Raw genomic sequence first — 20,313 nt, 5'->3', positions numbered from 1 at the left:
ATGGAGACAGGAACAAGCTACTAAACTTATGGACGCGATGAAGGTCCTGGCAGGAGGCCATGGTTCTGCGCTTCCTGTAACCAGCCTGGGAGCGTGGAGGCTTGAACTTTCCAGCCCAGAGTCAGTGCCTGATTCTCATCAGTTCCTGCAGCTGCACCTTATCTCCAGATGGCCCCCTGATTGTCCCCGAAGGACTCCCCTCTCCAGACCACCTGCCACTAATTATGCAGGTTATCAAGCATGACCAGACCTCCTGGCATCCAGCTTCCAGCCCTGCCCCCCTCACCTGGACTCCTCTCAGGGTCGCTCCACAGTCCCAGATGTGAAAAGTGCTGAGGGTGGAATCTCTGCCTCAGAACAAATGGTGCTAACTCTCCCATCAGCCCTAGAACCTGCCTCTGGACACGTCAATCCCCTCAACTGATGAACCTAGACAGGTGTGGGCTGGCCTGGAAGGTGGGCTTGGCTTGGCTGGAGGTAGCCAGACCAGGTGTAGGAGGGGTGACACAGGAAGGGGGTGCAACCAGTCTGTCTAGCTTTTTCTGGAAGCAGAGACTCTGAGAGATAAAATAAAGCTGGAGGGCTGCCTGGAGGAAGGTGCGGCCAACTCAGCTCCCCTTAATCAGGGACAATGGCCTAGACTGGCTCCTCCTATGGGTGGGAGTCCCTCCAGGCCCTGATGATCATTTTCTTCATTTAGACTAGAGGTTGTCTGCAGTAAGAGATTAACCAAAGAACTTATATGAATACTAGGGCCCATGTACAAAATTCGTCACTGGAAGGTGGGTGCCAATAGGTCTGGTTTTGCTCGATGACCTTGAAAGGAACTGTGAGCGACAAGGCTGTATTTGTTCAGGGGCGGGTCTCAGCCCATTCTTCGTGCCTCAGCTCTGCACCTCCCACAGGGTCCTCTGGTCCCCTCTCTGCTGGAACCCCAGCTCCTGCCACCAGCACTCCCACAAGCTGATGACCGGACCCCACTCCCAACCACTAATGGCGGGGAGCGATAGGGGCTGGCGCCATCAGCATGCGATGTTGGCTGCTGCCCAGATAGCCCCTCAGGAGCAGGGGGAGGTGGAGAAGCCCTGGTGGGCAATAGGGGCCGGATGCCGCCTCTTGCACCCATTGATGGCCGATGTGATCACGGCCAAGGCTGGGCACTGGCAGCAGGTGGGCATGGCAGCTCCAGCTATCAATAGGTGGGAGCAGGGCCTGTGCTGGCAGCAGGTGTGAGTGCAGGACGGGACCATGGCGAGCAGGTGCAGAGAATTTTCAGTATCCACCAGAAGCTCACCCCGATGACAGCGACCGGTGCCCCACCTGGGTAGGGGCCCCACTCACCTGCTCCACCATCCTGTCACAGCCAACACCCACCAGGTTCTTCTCACACGCTCTGTTGATCAGCACATGTCATAGCAACTGGTTGTTCAGTTGTTCCACCGCTTGGTCTATTTGCATGTAACGGTTTTATGTATACAGATGTGCATAGCCCATGGACACACAATAGTGCAGGGAAGGTTGGGAAGGGGAGGAGTGGGAGAGGGTCAATGGGGACAGAAGTGTCGACCTGACCCCACCTGGTCCTGGTGCCCAGCACTGAGGACCTCGCTACCCAGAAGCCACCTGTGACTTGAGGGTGAACTCCTCCTTCACTGTCAACCTGGCGGGACCTCCAGAACCCACGTGTCCCACACAAAGGTCACCCCTTTAACCCTTCCATTCTTCCTTTCCTCCCAGTTGTTCCTGTCACCTCCCCCTCCCCTACTTGTTGTGCCCAGACCTGCTCTGCTTGGTCCCCACCTGTCCTCCATCTGCCTCCTGCATCAGGGGACAGTCCCTGGACCAGGACACAGAGGCCTCAGCCCCATCCAGCCCGGCCCACACACAGGCAGCCTCCCATTGTTGCACCTCAGCGTCCTCATCTGGAAAGTGTGGTCCTGGGGGTCATGGGGCTACCAGCCTCACTCCACAGGCTCAGGGAATGGTCAATGAGATGAGGGACGGCTGAGGGCTGTTAGGGGGCGTCCAGAAGTAATGGGCGGAGACATAATGGGATGTCTTCCTTCCCTCCAGAGTCCTAACAACTTAGTCATTGTTGTAACCTTACACCCACAAAAGCCCTGGCACAGACCAACCATTCAGCTCCATGAGAAAACCGGTACCAGGGGAGGAGGACTCATTTCAAATAAACAAGCAGCCACTGGTTTCTATGATGTCCCGACTATGATCACGGACTCGTCTGAACTCAAGAACTAACCATTCTAATAAGAAGGTAATAAAAAGATGAGCAAATCTCATTTGAGGCAGAGAAATGGGAGGACCACTAGAGAAGAAAAGTCCAATAAAGCCTGGTCTGTGTGGCCCAGGGGTTGTGCTGTGACCTATGAACCAGGAGGTCATGGTTCTATTCCCTGTCAGGCCACATGCCCAGGGTTCAAGCTCAATCCCCAGTGGGGGACATGAGGGAAGCTGCTGATTAAAGATTCGCTCTCATCATTAATGTTTCTCTCTGTACCTTCTTCTCTTAAATCAATAAAGTATTTTTTTAATAATAATAAAATTTAAAAAATAGATTAAAAATGGCGGCAGAGTAGGAGGATGCTGCATGGCCATGATCCCAGGAACAAGTTGTAATTACAACTGAAATACGAGAAGGCTTCCTGAATAATCAACGGAAAACTCACATGAGAGAACCCTGATACCCAAGGACCGAAGGTGGAGCTGGCATAGAGACTGGTAGGAGGGCCAGAGATGTGACCCACAGAGGGCAACTGAAGTCCCAGAGAGATATCTCAGCTGGTGGTGGAGAGGGGGGAGGTGCCACTGAGAATTCTGGGATCTAATCCCGGAGCTCCCCAGCAGAGAGGCCAAGCTGAGGAGGGTATCCACATAGCATCAAGCTGTGGAAAGCAGTGGGGTGCTGTCTGCCAGGGAGTGGCAGCTGGGAGTTCAGGCACCCTCGTGAAGGGCCAAGGCACAAACATTCCCTGTGGAGCCACCCACCTTGTACTCTGGCAGAGGGAGGGCGAAGAGGTCTGGAGCTGTGAGAACAGAGGCCAGCACTGGGGACTCGGGGGACAGAGCTCAGAAGGCAGACACCCCAAGTTTCCTCAGCTCAGTCATTCCCTCATACAGCCACGTAGACATCTGCCTTGCCTGGGGGGATAGACATCTGCCTTGCCTGGGGGGAAAGACATCTGCCTTGCCTGGGGGGATAGACATCTGCCTTGCCTGGGGGGATAGACATCTGCCTTGCCTGGGGGGAAGACAGTTGATGCACCCTATTGGAAAACACCTTGCCCTGAGGCTGCTTAAGAGATTAAAAGCAACAATTTGAAGGAGTAGTAGCTGCTTGCATAGCCCGCCCCCATCCAAGGAACAGCAGCCTCCTGAGCACTAAACCCTCTGTCTGAGGAACAGCAGCTGTGTGTGAACCCTCCCCCCACCAGCCAGAGGAGCCACCACAGCGGTGAACAGCACCCACCAGAGGAGTTGCTGCCAACTGAGGAGCAGCTGCTACCACAACTGCCCGAGGAGCAACCAATTGGTCGACCAGTCATTCTGATCTTTCTGCTGGCTTTTATATATATACACGCTAGAGGCCCGGTCCATGGGCTTTTATATAGATAGACTAGAGGCCCAGTGACAAAAATTTGTGCACTCGGGAGGGGGTCCCCTCAGCCTAGCCTGTGCCCTCTCGCAGTCTGGGACCCCTCAGAGGATGTCCACCTGCTGGCTTAGGCCTCCTCCCCGTTTGGATCGGGCCTAAGCTGGCACTCAGAAATTCCTCTGGCAGCCTAGGAGCCCTCCGGGGAGGTCCACTTGTCAGTGGGGAGCAGGCTTAAGATGCAGTCGGACATCCTTAGCGCTGCTGAGCAGGTGAAAGAGGCGCCCACCACCACTGCTGTGTTGGCAGCCATCAGCCTGGCTTGTAGCTGAGCAGAGCTCCCCCTGTGGGAGTGCACGGACCACCAGGAGGCAGCTCCTGCATTGAACGTCTGCCCCCTGGTGGTCAGTGTGTGTCATAGTGACCAGTCATTCCCAGTCATTCTGCTGTTAGTGTCAATGTGCATATTACCCTTTTATTATATAGGATGGAGGCCTGGTGCACGGGTGGGGGCCGGCTGGTTTGCCTTGAAGGATGTCCCAGATCAGGGTGGGGGTCCCGCTGGGCTGCCTGGAGAGCCTAGGTGAGAGACTGAGGGCCGTTTTTAGGCTGGCCACACCCCCTTCAGGGTGGGGGTTGCCCTAGGTGTGCGTGGCCAGCCTAGGTGAGGGGCTGATGGCAGCCAGAGACACTGTGCCCTGTCCACACCCTCATTCTGTCAGACAGATACGACGACTTCCAGTTACATTTCAAGGTGCTCCTCAGGAAAGTGGGTAAGAAAGTTTCTAATGCAGAGGTTTTAATGTTTATGGTTGAAACCTGATGGGTGCAGATTATTTCTTAAACAGACATGAGTATTTGTGAAACAGAGCACGTGTGTTCTGGTGACAGTGTGAAGCAGAGGAACCTTATTTGGGGACAAACTGGGTGCTCTGCACAGCTCTCTGGGCACAAGGAAACCTCACTCACAGCCCTGCTGCTCATCCTCAGCTCTGGTATGGCCTCAGTGGGCACCAACCTTAGGCAGAGAGCACAGACCTCATACGGAGGAGACAGACCTCAGGTAGAGGGCACAGACCTCAGATGGAGGGCACAGACCTGAGGCAGAGGTCACAGAGCTCAGATGGAGAGGACAGGCCTTTGCATGAGCAGCCCAGAGGTCAGTGGGGCGAAGGTCCTGGGAGGCACCGTCTATGCAATGCTCTGAGAAGGGCTGTGTGTCCTGTGTCATCAAGTGTCTTGCAGTCACGTTGGCTGCCAGCCAGGAGCCTGACGTGTCTTCTTTGCCTCCTCACAGGTGCTGACCTCCTCTTGGTTCAGGTCCCCAGGAGCCCAGAATACATGTGCATCAAATAGAGGGGGTACTGCTGATGGCCCATCACAGATCCCCATCACCCCCTCTGCGTCGCTAGCTCATAAGCACGAATGAACTTCCATGTTGTACAGATGTTTGCCCTAACCCCGCCCTCTTGGTCAGTTTAGACACAGCACCCCCTGTTGGGGCAGGAGGCAGAGAGGAAATGCCGGTTCAGGTTTGGCAGCTCACCTGCCCTTGGGCAGCCTTGGTGACTGAGCTACCCCATGAGGTCTCCACGGCCACTCCCTATCCTGGGAAAGCCCCCGAGTTCTATAGACAGTGCCAGGCAGGGGCTGCAGATATCGGGGACACGGGGTAAAGGATAGGATTGTCTAACCACTATGCTGTATACCTGACATGAATACAGAATAATATTGGATGTAAACTGCCATTGAAAAGAATTTTAATAAAATAATTTCTAATTGGGAAAAAAGTTAAAAAGCTAAGCAATCCTGGGACCACTCTGTCTTGTGAGGAAACGGCAGGCACATTATCAACCTCTAGATGCCCTCACCCCAGTAAACAATAGCTGCATGAAGGACACACCTTCCTTATAGAACCCCCCAGCTGATGGGGGAAGCAGGGGAGGTGGGATGAGAACACCCCTGAGTGACATCACAGACCCCAAACAGTGCTCAGTGGTTGCTTTAAAGCCCTTGGTGAGCACCGGTCCTCACACCAAAGGTTACGGGTTCGATTACCAGCCAAGGACAAGTATGTTCCAGGGTTAGCTGGCCCAGGTCTGGGTGGGTGGGGGAGGCAACCAATTGATGTGTCTCTCTCACATCTGTTTCTTCTCTCTCTCTTTCCCTCCCTCCCTCCTTTCCATTCTTTCTAAAGAAAATCAATGGAAAAATAGCCTCTGGTGAGGATTAACAAAAACAAAGCAAAACTCCCTTAGGTGAGGAGCCCCAGGAGGGGTGAGGAGGATTGGAAAATAGAGGGTAGAGGCTGGCCCCTCCCTGCTCTGAGACCAGGCTTGTCCCCACTCAGGGTGAATTCCTGTGGGATGTAGTGGGATGCACCCAGGACCACCCAGGAAAGTCTGTCCCAAAGCCTGGCTGAACTTGAAACTCATCGAGTCTCTAGGTCTAACACTTTACAGGAAATACAGACATTAGAGGAACAAGTAAAACTACAGCTCAGAGATGCAATCGGTCAACCCTAGAACGGGAGGCATTCTCCTAGACAGGTGACCTGGTCTCCCGGCCGTCCCACAGCACCAGGGAACAGAAAGAGCAAGTCACAGAGAAGCAGAGAGACCATGCAACCCCACGAGCCTCCTGCAGACCCTGTGCTGAAAAGGCCCCTTACCAATAGCAGTTTCTGAGCCAGTCAGAAGGGGTTGATGTGCCCTGGGCAGCAGCCAAGCTGCAGGAAGGATTCTGTCAGGGTGACTCGATGGGGCAGGTGCTGGAGGAGAAGTGACCCCATCATGGAAGCTGCTCATTGGAGTGTTGACACGTGAAACTACCTGCTGTCTTGTCAGCTAAGTGATCCGGGACTGAGCTCCAGGCTCCCGTGTGACCGCGCCTCCCCTATCCGTCTAGAAATACTATTCAGCCTTGGAAAGAGGGAAGTTCTGACCCGTGCTACAACATGGATCAACCAAGAGAAATCATGCAGAGTGAAATAAGCCAGGCACCGATGCACAAATGCCATAGGATTCCACATAGATGACGTTCCTGGAATCATTAAAGTCAGAGACAGAAAGTGGAATGGTGGTGGCCAGGGCCAGGACGAGTGGGAGTGAATATTTAATAAGCACAGAGTTCTTCTCTGAAAGATGGAAAGTTATGGAGATAGACAGTGATGAAGACTGCAACAATGTGAATGCCCTCAATGCAACTGGGCTGCATATTTAAAGACGGTTAAATCAGCGGATTCTATTACGTCTATCTGACCGCAACGGACACTGAGCCAATGACATGGAAAGACATCCCAATGCGAAGGAGACGTCCCTTGTGAACACACCTCCAGGCACAGAGGCCTCACATTTGACAGAACAATGTCCTGGGGACCCCATCCCAGGTTCAGCTGTCTGCCTCTTGAAAGCCAGTACTCAAGGGACAGGGTGTGATGGAGGAAAGCAGGTTTATTCAAGAGCCAGCAGCTTGAGGAGATGGGGGACTCTCACCACAAAGATCATCTTTACTTCTTTGTTTTTCAATCCTCACCCCAGGACATGTTTGCATTGATTCTAGAGAAAAAAAGAGAGAAGCATCAATCAGCCACCTTCCATATGCACCCAACCAGAAATGGGAACTGCCACCCAGGTATGTGCCCTGCCTGGGAATCAACCACAATCTTAGGTCAACAGGACCAGGCTCCAAGCAGCTGAGCCACTGGCCAGGGCACAAGGACCATCCTAACATCTGAGGGCAGCAGGGTGTAGGCGCGGGAAGAGGAAGGCAGACCAGGGGAAGCCGAGGGTGCTGGGTTCCAGTCAGCACCGTCTGCTCTGGTAACCGCCTGGGACCCAGACAAGGAGGCTCTGGCTTTCCTCCAAGGTGATGAAATCGTCTGGACCCAAAACGCCAGCAGGCTGGAGTCAGCTTCCTCTGAGGTTGGCTTCTGCAGTCCTTTAGGCCAGTAATTTTCAATTTTTTCCACCTCACGGCACACACACTAACCACTCAAAATCTACAGCACACAAAACATATATATTTGCCCAATCTGACAAAAAGTAGGCATAGTATTGAGTCATGCACAGCAGGCAGCTATTTCTGTGTTGGTTGTTGTGATTGTTTTACTGGGCAATTGAAGGGAAATGAGGTCAGTGTCCCTGTCTAAAAGTCAGCATTGCACGTTTTAGGAATTCATGCAGCGACACAGGTTGAAAATCATTGCTTGAAGCCAGAAGGCTGTTTATCCACAGCTACATGTTACTTAGCAAGTCATACTTTTTAAAAAAATATATTTTTATTTATGTCAGAGAGGGAGGGAGAGGGAGAGATAGAAACATCAATGATGAGAGAGAATCATTGATCCACTGCCTCCTGCAGGGCCCTACTGGGGATCTAGCCCACAAACCAGGCATGTGCCCTGACCAGGAATCAAACAGTGACTTCCTGGTTCATGGGTTGAAGCCACAGGAACTACATATAAGCATGTTGCTTTGGTAATGAAATGAGGAGGTGGTGATGTGTCCCCAGCCCTGCTCACCACCCTCGTCCTGAGCTTGCAGGCTGAGCAGCCTGGCCTGTGTCCCTGCTAACCTGGCTTTCCTAACCTCCTCAGAAAGGAGACACAGGGTTCATGTGGGTCCATAGGTGCCATGCTTTAAAAAAAGATTTTCTTCTAGGAAAACAGCGCTTACCAGAGGTTCCTGTGGCTTTGTCTCCCCCGAGGCTCCAGCTCAAAAGCAGCACCTGGCCGCTCCTCGGTAGCACGTTGCAATCTGCTTAGTGTGTTCCGGGCAGGAGTAATAGCAGTGCTCCCCTCTAAGGCACATGAGATGCTTAGCAGTCATACCCGCAAGGAGGCCAGCACCTGTGAGGATGCAATGAAGACACGTCAGGCTCCTGGCTCACAGCTAACATGACTGCAGGACACACAGCCCTTCCCAGGGCATTGCAGATAGAGTGCCCTCCCAGGAACCTCACCCCCACTGACCTCTGGGGTTGCTCATGCCAAGGCCTGTGCCCTCCATCTGAGGCCTGTGCCCTCCATCTGAGGTTGGTGCCCACAGACGCCAAACCAAAGGTGACGATGAGCAGCAGGGCTCTAAGTGGGGTTTCCTTCTGCCCAGAGAGCTGTGCAGAGCACCCAGTTTGTCCCCAAATAAGGTTCCTCTGCTTCACACAGTCACCAGAACACACGTGCTCTGTTCCACAAATACTCGTGTCTGTTTAAGAAATAATCCACACTGAGCAGGTTCCAACCTCAAACATTAAAACCTCCGGATGAGGAAACTTTCCTACCCACTTTCCAGATGGGCACCCTGAGGCATAACTGGAGTAAAGCCGTCATATCTGTCTGACAAAATGAGGGCCTGGACAGGGCACAGTGTCTGCAGCTGTCCTCACAGCTCCCTTCACCTGGTCCCCGGCCCTGGGCACAGTGCCCGAGGGTCCCCAGCTCACCTGGGCCCACCTGGGCGAAGAGCAGGCAGAGAGGCAGCAGCAGGATGTGGAGGAGCCTCATGCTGGCTGCCAGGCTGGGCGAGGGCAGGAGGAGGAGGCGGCTTGCAGGCACAGCCACAGATTCCAGAGGCCTCAGCGCCTCCCTATTTATAGGGGAGAGGGTTGCACAACCTCAGGGACTGATCTGCGGGGCGTGTCGAAATCAGGGAAATTCTCACAAGCAGCCCCTCCTGTGGTTCACCTGGGTCTGCCAGTCAGGTGGACACACTCATCGTCCAGCTGAGGGGGGAGAGCTCTGACCTGGAGCCCTGAGGTGGCACCTCCTCTATGCCCCCAATCCCTGCCAGGCTGGGAGTTCTGATGAGGTCCTGGAGAAGTTCTGGAGAAGGGGCTCATGCCCAGGCCCCTGGGTGGGAATGGCTCAGAGGGTCATGACAAGGGGCCTTGGGCAGCAGCGACCAGCAAGCCAGGTGCCATCAATCTGGCCTCGGAGTCCCCTCCTCCCGGGAACAGCCAAGCGGCTGTTTCATGGAACCCGTGGAAGCAGTTTCACCAGGAAGGCTGCTCTCTCACCTTCGCTTCTGCCAGGAACTTTCTCCTCCATTGGCCAACACCAGCCTTTCTTTCTTTTTTTCTGTTTAAAAAATATGTTGTTATTGATTTCAGAGAGGAAGGGAGAGGGGGACAGAGATAGAAACATCCATGATGAGAATCCTTGATGAGCTGCCTCCTGCACACTCCACATGGGGTATTGAGCCTACAACAGGGGTACGTGCACTGACCGGGAATTTAACCTCAACCTCCTGGTTCATAGGTCAATGCTCAACCACTGAGCAACACCGGCTGGGGCCACCTGCTGCTTGTTGCCTGCATGTCACACAGACACGTGTAGACTAGGTGGGCTTCTGGTCTCTCTGTCCCTGTGAGGTCAATCTCATCCAATGGCACTTCTGTTCTAGGAGGTAAGGGACCCTTTGATTTGTCCGAGGTGAATCAGAAAGACACAACCACTAGCATATGTGGAATTCACTGGGGCCGGGCTGGTGGGAGGCGTGTTCTCTTCCTGGCTCAGCCCAGACCACAGCCACCTCCCTCAGGGTGGGGAGACTCAGAGGCTCACATGGAGGCAGAGAGGCCTCCCTTCTCCCCAGACATATAGCCTCCACGTCACTACCGCCTTCCCAACCTCACATGGGCTCCCCAGAGACCCACACGTGAAGGCACAGGCGTGCGGTGAGGGGGCCACGGACAGCCAACCCTGCCCCTCCTGCTCACCAGATCCCCACAGGGAGGGTCTCTACACACTCAATGGGCATCTTGGGATTAAAGAGCAAATGAAGGAGGAGCCAGTAATTCTCAGAGGATCCCAAGGTACTGGCACCTTAAAAAATATGCTTTCCAGCAACTCAATGGTGTGTCTGGCTGTTTAAGAGCAACATGGGGCATGCTTGTTACAACAGAGAAGCTCCCCATGAACACCCTCTGCCCCGTGTCCGGCAGCTCCTCTGTCTCACTCTGTGTGACCTGGTGGGTTGATTGGTGACACCTGGTTGTTGACCTCACTCAGCAGCAAAGGGAACCCTGTGCAAGCACCTCCTGGCCCCATCTCTCCTGGGGGCCAGGCCTTGTTACCTCCCAGGCCACCTGCAGGTTTTGGCTCTCAGGGCTGACCACCCGTCACAGTGCAGCCCAGCCCACACTGGGCTCTGGAACGTGGCTGAGTGAGTCAGAGGAACAAATCCGAGAGCATTAGGCTCTCAGGAAGTCTCTCTGATGAGAGCAAGCCCACACCACACCCAGGGACCCGCCAATAGAGAGGTGCCTATTGAGGGTTGGTTTCTGCCTGGACTGGACTGCACCCTGACTTCCCCTCATCCCCCCAATATCTGGCTGTGAGTCTCCAAACCAGTGCTCCAGTCTTTCTCCCTGCCTTGGGCCCTGGGTCTCTGAGACGTGAATCTGCCCTGGTCCCCAAAGCCAGGCAAATGGAAGTCAGACAAGTTGTTTCAACCTCAGAGATGTCACCATAGCCCATTCATGGACCTTCTTCAGGGGGCAGAGAAACCAGAGACGCGCCCTGCAGCCAAGGAGAGAGCATGGGGTCACTGCCTAACTCCACTCGCTCTGGCGGCGCCCCCGCCAGCATCCAGAAACCTCCTCCACTAGACCCTGGGGTTACAGGGTCCTCCAATCACCACTCATCATTCTCTTTTGTTTCCATAGCAACACCTCTCACTGAATGCCCGCCTGCTTGCTCCCAGGCCTCACCTGGCAGCACCTGTGTCACCAACTCTCGAACTCAGAGCTGACATCTAACTGGACAGGAGTGAGGCTGCTCCTGACACGGAAACAGAGCAATCACGCCTCAGCTGGCCCTGTCCTAAGACTTCTGCCCAAAGGCTCCCAAAATGTTGAGCTGCTTACAGGACCCATGGGGAGTGAGCACGTCGCTAATCTAGCCCATGTCTCCCCTCGGAGGAACACGATGGGCCCAAGTAAGGCGTTGCCACTCCGCCAACCAGGGACTTTAAAATGTGTAATTTATTCTGTGAAGTTTTTGAAACAAACTTCCTGGTCAAAGGGGGAGATGAGGAAGGAGTGAAGATAGAGAATGTACAAATGGAGACAGGAACAAGCTACTAAAATTATGGACGCAATGGAGGTCGCAGCAGGAGGCCATGGTTCTGTGCTTCCTGTAACCATCTTGGGAGCGTGGATGCTTGAACTTTTCAGCCCTGAGTCAGTGCCTGATTCTCATCAGTTCCTGCAGCTGCACCTTAGCTCCAGATGGCCCCGTGATTGCCCCCGAAGGACTCCCCTTTCCACACCGCCTGACACTCCTTATGCAGGTCGTCAAGCATGACCAGACCTCCTGGCGCCCAGCTTCCAGCCCTGCCCCGTCACCTGCACTCCTCTCAGGATCGCTCCACAGTCCCAGATGTGAACAGTGCTGAGGACGGAATCCCACCTCAGAGAAAACGGTGCTCTGTCTCCCCATCAGCCCTAGATCCTGCCTCTGGACACATCAATCCCCTCAGCTGATGAAACTACACAGGTGTGGGCTGGCCGGGAAGATGGGCTTGTCTTGGCTGGAGGTGGCGAGACCAGGTGTAGGAGCGGGTGACACAGGAAGGGGGTGCAACCAGTCTGTCTAGCTTTTTCTGGAAGCAGAGACTCTGAGTGCTAAAAGAAAGCTGGAGGGCTGCCTGGAGGAAGGCACGGCCAACTCAGCTCCCATTAATCAGGAAAAAATGACCTAGACTGCCTCTTTGTGTGGGTGGGAGTCTCTCCAGGCCCTGCTGATCATTTTCTTCATTTAGACTGAAAATTATCTGTAGTAAGAATTTAACCAAAGAACTTATATGCATACTAGGGACCCAGTGCATGAAATGCGTGCACCTAGAAGGGAACTGTGAGCATCAAAGCTGTGGTGGGTACAGGGGGGTCTTGGCCCATCCTCTACCTCCTTACCCTACACCTCCAACAGGGTCCTCTGGTCCCCCGTTGGCTGGCAGCCCAGCTTCCACCACCACCACTCCCACAAGCTGATGACTGGACCCCACTCACACCTGCTGATGGTGGGGAGCAATAGGGCCCATCACCTGCAGTCGGTGGGAGTGAGGCTGGTGCAGTCAGCGAGTGCCAGTGGTGGCTGCTGCCCAGATAGCCCCTCAGGAGCTGGGGGAGGTGGAGAAGCCCTGATGGGCAATAGGGTCGGCTGCCGCCTCTTGCACCCATTGATGGGGCCAATGCAATCAGGGCCAGTACTGGGTGCTGGCAGCAGGTGCGAGTGGCAGCTCCAGCTATCAATAGGTGGGAGCAGGGCCTGTGCCGGCAGCAGGTGTGAGTGAAGAGCAGGACCACGGCGAGCAGGTGCAGAGATTTTCAGTATCCACCAGAGGCTCACCCCGATGACAGCGACTGGTGCCCCACCTTCATTGGGGCCCCGCTCACCTGCTCCATCATCCCGTCGCAGCCTATACCCACTAGGTTCTTCTCACACGCTCTGTTGATCAGCACATGTCATAGCAACTGGTTGTTCGGTTGTTCCACCGCTCGGTCTATTTGCATGTAAGTGTTTTATATATACAGATGTGCATAGCCCATGGACACAAAATAGTGCTGGGAAGGGGAGGAGTGAGAGAGGGTCAATGGGGGCAGAAGGGGCCGACCTGCCCCCCCGGTCCTGGTGCCCAGCACTGAGGGTCTCGCTACCCAGAAGCCATCTGTGACTTGTGGGTGAACTCCTCCTTCACTGTCAACCTCGCGGGATCTCCAGAACCCACATGTCCCACACAAAGGTCACCCCTCTAACCCTTCCATTCTTCCTTCCCTCCCTGTTGTCATTGCACCTCCTCCCTACTTGTTGTTCCCAGACCTGCTCTGCTTGGTCCCCACCTGTCCTCCATCTACCTCTTGCACTCAGGGGAGGGTCCCTGGACCAGGACATAGTGGCTTCAGCCCCATCCAGCCCGGCCTAAAACACAGGCAACCTCCCATTGTTTCACCTCAATGTCCTCATCTGGAAAGTGTGGTCCTGGGGATCATGGGGCTACCAGCCTGAACCCACAGGCTCTGGGGGTGGTCAATGAGACGTGGGACGGCTGAGGGCTGTTAGGGGGCGTCCAGAAGTAATGGGTGGTGACTTAATGATATGTCTTCCTTCCAGCCAGAGTCCAAACAACTTATTCATTGTTGTAACCCTACACCCAGCAGGAGCCCTGGCACAGACAGACCCTTCAGCTCCATGAGTAAACCGATACCAGGGGAGGAGGATGCATTTCAAATAAAGGAGACACTGGTTTCCATGATGTCCCAACTATGATCACGGACTCGTCTGAACTCAAGGACTAACCGTTCTAATAAGAAGGTAATAAAAAGATGAGCAAATCTCATTTGAGGCAGAGAAATGGGAGGACCGCCGGAGAAGAAAAGTCCAGTAAATCCTGGACTGTGTGGTCAAGTGGTTGTGCTGTGACCTATGAACCAGGAGGTCATGGTTCTATTCCCTGTCAGAGCACATACCCAGGGTTCAAGCTCAATCCCCAGAGGGGGACATGCAAGAGGCTGCTGATCAATGATTCGCTCTCATCATTAATGTTTCTCACTCTCTCTCTCTCTACCTTCTCTTACATCAATAAAGTATTTTTTAAATATTAATAAAATTTTAAAAATAAAATCAGTTCAGGATTCCTTGTCCAAACACAGCTCCTGACTCTCCCCACTTGAGCAGGTCACCACCCTGCCACCAAGACCCCTTCCTCGATTAAATGGGGGGAGCAGGACCCGGAGTGCAGAGCGGTTTTGTGAATGAGTGTGATGATGGTGCTGTGGGTTCAGGGCTTGGAGATGCTTCTTGTTGTCCAAGGGATCACAACAACCTTCTCTGGTAGGGACATCCTTGCAATGCGGACACACCTGCATCCCAGAAGGATCTTGCTGGAGAAGAGCCATCCCACAGGTGAGGAGCCACAGCCGGCCGTAGACACACAGCCAGTCCCCACAGGTGAGGGCAGCGTCCAGGCCTTTCCTTTCCTGCCAATGTCCCCTCTCCTGCCAATGTCCTTGGAAGTCTTTCTATCAGTGCCGAGCCGGGCACCAAAAATAAAACGAACAAACAAGATGGAGGCCAGGACCGACTTTTGCTCGGTGCTCAGCAGGCACATATCAATTACTCCTGCAGGCGGTCCCTTGTCGGGAAGAGGGACACACTCTGGGAGACAAGGGCTTCCCAGAAACCAAACACCAGTGGTGACTCAAGGACCCTGAGGTGCTTCTTGGTGTCAGAAGATGCTGGTCCCCCAGGCTCACGTCCACCCCATCACTTAACACCCTGTTGCTGAGGCCAACATCTGCTGACTCCTCAGCGCTCCCTTGTGACTGGTTTGCTGTGGAGCAGGGGGAGCCCGGAGCCAGCCCAGGCCAAGGATGACCCCTGGTGCTGCTGGGACCTGCCTCAGTTCCAGTGGAGCTACCTCTGCCTCCCGCCCCTGGGTGCACAGCTGGGATGATTTGCTGAGTGTCTTCCGAGCATCTGCTATGCATCATTGGTCAACATGGTGAATCTGTGTTATCTATACTTTCGTACAATATGTGTGTTCTTTTTAAAGGACTTTCAATGCTTTCCCATTGTCCCTGGAATAAGGTTCCAAATTCTACACAGGGTCCCGGAGCACAGAGACAGAGCTCTTCTTACCTGTGATGCTCATCTGTCTCCAGCACCCCCCATCCCACAGCCTGAGCAATAATGCACTCTGTCCATCCTGTAAATGGAACACTGGATTGGTCCCATCCCTCCACTGAGATCTCTCTCTCTCTCTCTCTCTCTCTCTCTCTCTCTTCCACACTCTCTTTCTAAAGGTCAACAGAAAAAATATCCTTGGGTGAGGGTTAAAAAAGTAAATTGAGAGTTCCAAGTTGGCTACCAACAGGCGGGCAGTGAGGAAAAAAGGGTGAGTGAGTGAAAGGGGAGTGCCTGGATGAGCAGGGAGTGTCTGAATGTGTGAGTGAGGGACAGTTATATTCCACAGGACTGTATGGAATGGCAGACCAGGCTCCCCTGGCCGGGCAGCCTCTACTATCACTGAACTCTCTACTGGGGTGGCCAGCTCTGCCTCAGAGACCACGCCATCTTGAAGGGGAGAGTGGCTGTGATTGGCAGCCCAGCCCTACCTTCAACCGGGAAACCTCAGATACCTCCCGGGAACCTACAACCACAGTGCCCAGGGACGAGCTGCCTCAGCTTGGAACCCATGGTGTAGCTGGACATTTGTAAACAAGGATCTGAAGTCCTTCCCAAAAGAAGTAAATTTTCTATCAGGAATACCACATGACTTGCAAGCTAGTCGTGCTGGGTCAAGTTTGCACACAATCTTAAGTTCCCAGAACATTTACCTCCCTGAGAAAAGATAAGATTAAATAGTCGTGGGTGTAGAGCAGAAAGGGAGGGAACAGCTGCAAGTTGTCTTCAATGCATTATTGTAATAATATAGACAAAACAAGATTTAGTTGATTAACTGCTGACTCACTAATTTTGAACCAAACCCCAATAAAAGTGATAGTAAGAGTACAGAGTTTGCTACATGCCTGAGCGAGCTGTAGCCCTCTGTCCGGTATCAATCACCTGTGTGCTAGTCTTATCTCTGCTTCTTTGGTTCATTAAACATCCCTCAACACTTGGCACCTGAACGTGGGACCTTAAGGTAAGTACGGGGAAGCCACTGGACCAAAAGGGAAAAAATCTGCGACTGTTTACACAAAACTTTCAGCAAGCCAGACAGAGCAATGGGGAACTCCCCGACACCAGAGAGTCAATATATGAATCTGCTGTGTTCAGTGATTAGAAGCATTGGGGTTAGTGTGTCTCAAGACACTTTTAGGAAATTAGCTAGAGAAATAAGAAGGCATTGTTACTGGTTTGAGCCGACCGGCAGAAATCAGTTAAATCTTAAGGTTTGGAAACAGGTTGTTCGTGCTCTATGGCGCGCTCATCAGAATGGAGATCCTATAGGACATGAAGTTTGGTCCTTGTGTACTTTGATTACTATGGCTCTTAAACCTTTGCAGTCAGAATCAGATTATGAGGCTGCTCCAGTTAAAGTTACTAGCTCTTGTGCTCGCTCCGCTTGTGAAACTGATAAAGACATGCCTAATGGACCATTACCTTCTTTGCCTCATGAAAATAATACGGAGCAAAAAAGGAAAGATTTTGAACAGACGTTGGAGGGATATGAAGATATAGAAGGGACTGATAACGAGGGCATCCAGGATTTCTCAGAAAGTGAAACTAGTAGCACTGATTCTAGTGGTAGCAAACGGAAGAGATTATTTAAAAAGAAAAGCAAGACAAGGAATGACAAACAAGAGTTATTAAAAGATTTGCTGATTCATATGAAGGCTTTAATATGTGGTATCCCACCGCCTCGTGTTAAACCCACTAATAAGTTACAGGAATTAATCAAAAATGCTTTTCGAGTTCAACAGCCACTGTCGGAGGAGCCCGGAGTAACTCCACAGCTCCTCCTCCAGACCCACCACATTATTCCACAGGGGCACTCAGCAATTTCAGCTGACCTTGCCTACTGAAATAAACAGAGTATTATTAGATTTAGAACCTGGGGATGAGATTGTTCCTCCCACATGGAGAAGAGATGATGATTTCCTTGCATTTCTGATACAGCGGCAGCAAATGCCACCGGATCTGCAACAATATCCCCAATATCCAAATGGTTAATGCAGAAAAAAAGGGAGGGGGCTGTCGGCAGGGAGAGATAGTTTCTTATCTGAACTATGCTGGACTCAAGATCGCAAGCTGCTACTAAGCACAACAAGTTTTTTTCTGTCCCATTTTGTTCTCTTTAACCCTTCCAATACTAAATTAGACTGAATCTAAGAAAAAATATGGCAAGTGGAGAATGTTAACTGATCTACAGAAAATTAATGAAGTTATACAACCAATAGACCCTTACAGCTTGGGATTCCTAACCCCTCACTAATTCCTAAACATTGGTCCACTGTCATAATTGATTTAAAAGCTTGTTTCTTCACTATTTCTTTGCAACCTCAAGACTGCGAGAAATTTGCATTTACTGTCCCGGCTTTAAATCAGGCTCAACCCACTCACCAGTATCAATGGAAAGTCTTACCACAAGGAATGTTAAACAGTCCCACTATATGTCAGGCTTATGTGCATCAACCTTTAGAAATAGTCAGAAAAAGATTTCCTAATGCTCTAATTTATCATTATATGGATGATATTTTAGTAGCTTCTGAAATTCAATCACAATTACAGGAGATTTACCAATACCTCCTTGAGAAACCCCAAGACTATAAATTAGAAGTAGCCCCAGAAAAGGTACAATGGCAGGAGCCATGGAAATATCTTGGGCAAAAATTAACAGATGTCTCCATTATTCCACAGAAGGTTCAAATTAGAAGAGACAGTTTAAAGACTCAAAACGATTTTCAAAAGTTATTAGGAGACATTAATTGGTTGAGACCCAGCCTTGGTATACCTACTTATCAATTGACTAATTTATTTCAAATCCTAGAGGGACCATCTGAATTAGATAGTCCCCATGTTTTAACCCCTGCTGCAGAAAAAGAATTAACTTGGATAGAAGAGCACGTACAACAAGCACAAATAGATAGAATTCTTTCCATAGACAATTTTAAATTATTAGTTTTCCACACTGAGAATTCTCCTACAGGGTTACTTGTTCAAGACAGTAATGTTGTTGAATGGATTTTCTTGCCTCATAAATCACAGAAAAAAATAACAGACTTATATTCAAAAAAATTGCCAAATTATTTATAAGGGAAGATTAAGATTAAGACAATTATGTGGTTTAGATCCAGAAGAAATTATAGTACCTTTTACTGTCAAGGAAATTCAAGAATTGTTTCATATGTGTAATGATTGGCAAACTGCTTGTGCTCATTTTTTAGGGAAAATACATAATCATTATCCTACAGATAAAAGGTTACAATTGCTTAAGAAAACTCAATGGACATTGCCTCGTATTATAGCTAATGAAACAGTTCAAGGCCCTACTGTTTATATCGATGCTAGCAAGCAAGGAATAGCTGGTTTTCATTCCAAACAGCTAACAAAGGTAATTCAATCTCCATACACTTCAATGCAATGGGAAGAATTATTTGCCATTGTTTTATTACTGCAACATTTTCCTCAAGCTGTAAATATTGTCACTGATTCTCAAGATGCAGAATTCACTGTTAAAAATATTAAGACTGCCACTATTCCCATTGATGAGTCAGAGCTGCATGTTTTATTCCAACAACTCCAAACTTTAATTAGAAATCGCACTTCGCTTATATTCATTACACACATCCGAGCCCACACGACCTTACCTGGTCCTATGACTAAGGGTAATGCTCATATTGATTCTCTCATAGGAACTGTTCATTCTGCACAACAGGAGCATCAACACTATCATACAAATGCTCACAGCCTAAAAAACAGACATAACAGTACCTGGAAACAAGCTAAAACCATCCTGCGCTCTTGTACCCAGTGTCAATCTATTCAAGCTCCGACTCTTCCATTCGGAGTAAATCCCAAGGGTACATAGAGTAATGCTCTATGGCAAATGGATATAACCCAAGTAGCGGAATTTAGAAAATTAAAATTTGTACATCACTCTATAGATACGTATTCACACTTTTCTTGGGCTACTGCAGCGACGTCTGAGAAAGCAGATGCAGTAATTACTTAATAGAAGCTTTTGCAGTGATGGGAATACCTCAAAATATTAAGACTGATAATGGTTCTGAATATCTATCTACAAAATGTCAAACATTTTTTCAATTTAATCATATCACTCACATCACTGGCATCCCTGGTAACAGTACAGGACAAGCTATTATTGAAAGACAAAATCGCACCTTAAAGGAAATGCTCAAAAAAGGGGGGGGGGAGAATCCCCTAAATGAAGACTATTATCTGCTCTATTTACTTTAAATTTTTTAAATCAAGATGAGACTGACAGCACTGCTGCTCAGCGACATTGGGTAAAGGAGGTTTCACAAGAATTGAATCTACCTGTGTTTTATCATAATGAGTCCTCTCAGTCGTGGGATCCTGCATGGGTCCTACGGTGGGGGCGAGGTTATGCTTATACTTCCACAGGTAAAGAAAAGTTCTGGGTTCTGGAGAGGCATCTTAAGCTGAGACATGGGAACCAAAAGGAAGTTCTACTTAAGTGACCTGACCAAGGAGATGACGTTGGCGGGGCCTCCTATCCGCAAAGCTCTATGGTCAATGCAACATTCATCTGTACCAACCTGGGGTCAGGTGAAGAAGCTTACCCAAGAGGGAGAGCAACTGGTTCGGCGTCATGGTAAGGAAGTGACGCCATCTACTTTCTTCCTTGCTATGCTTGCACTAATAACCACTCAGGCAAATGCTGAGAATCATACATGCTGGGCTTACATTCCTAATCCCCCACCGAATAGAGGTGTTTCTTGGTTGGATTCAAAGGTTCGAATTTATGTTAATGACTCAAATTGGTTCCCCGGACCTTATGATGATCGAGGTCCATTAAAACCAGAAGAAGAAGGTAGAGTCATAGAAAATTATACCACTGGAACGCAGGGAGTGCCAGTATGTTTAGGTCAAGGAGGCCATTGTTTAACAATACAGGCACAAGCCTGGCTGAGCATTTTGGAAAACACTACTACTGCAACAAAAAACAGGCGCTTGTTTCTTCTGAGTGCCCATGGGTTTGAAAATGTTAGTTGGGATA

The sequence above is a fragment of the Myotis daubentonii genome, chromosome 2 (genome assembly GCF_963259705.1).
Source record: "Myotis daubentonii chromosome 2, mMyoDau2.1, whole genome shotgun sequence".
NCBI classification, from domain to species: Eukaryota; Metazoa; Chordata; class Mammalia; order Chiroptera; family Vespertilionidae; genus Myotis; species Myotis daubentonii.
The sequence above is the reverse complement of the archived record's forward strand: the minus strand, read 5'-3'. Positions refer to the sequence as shown.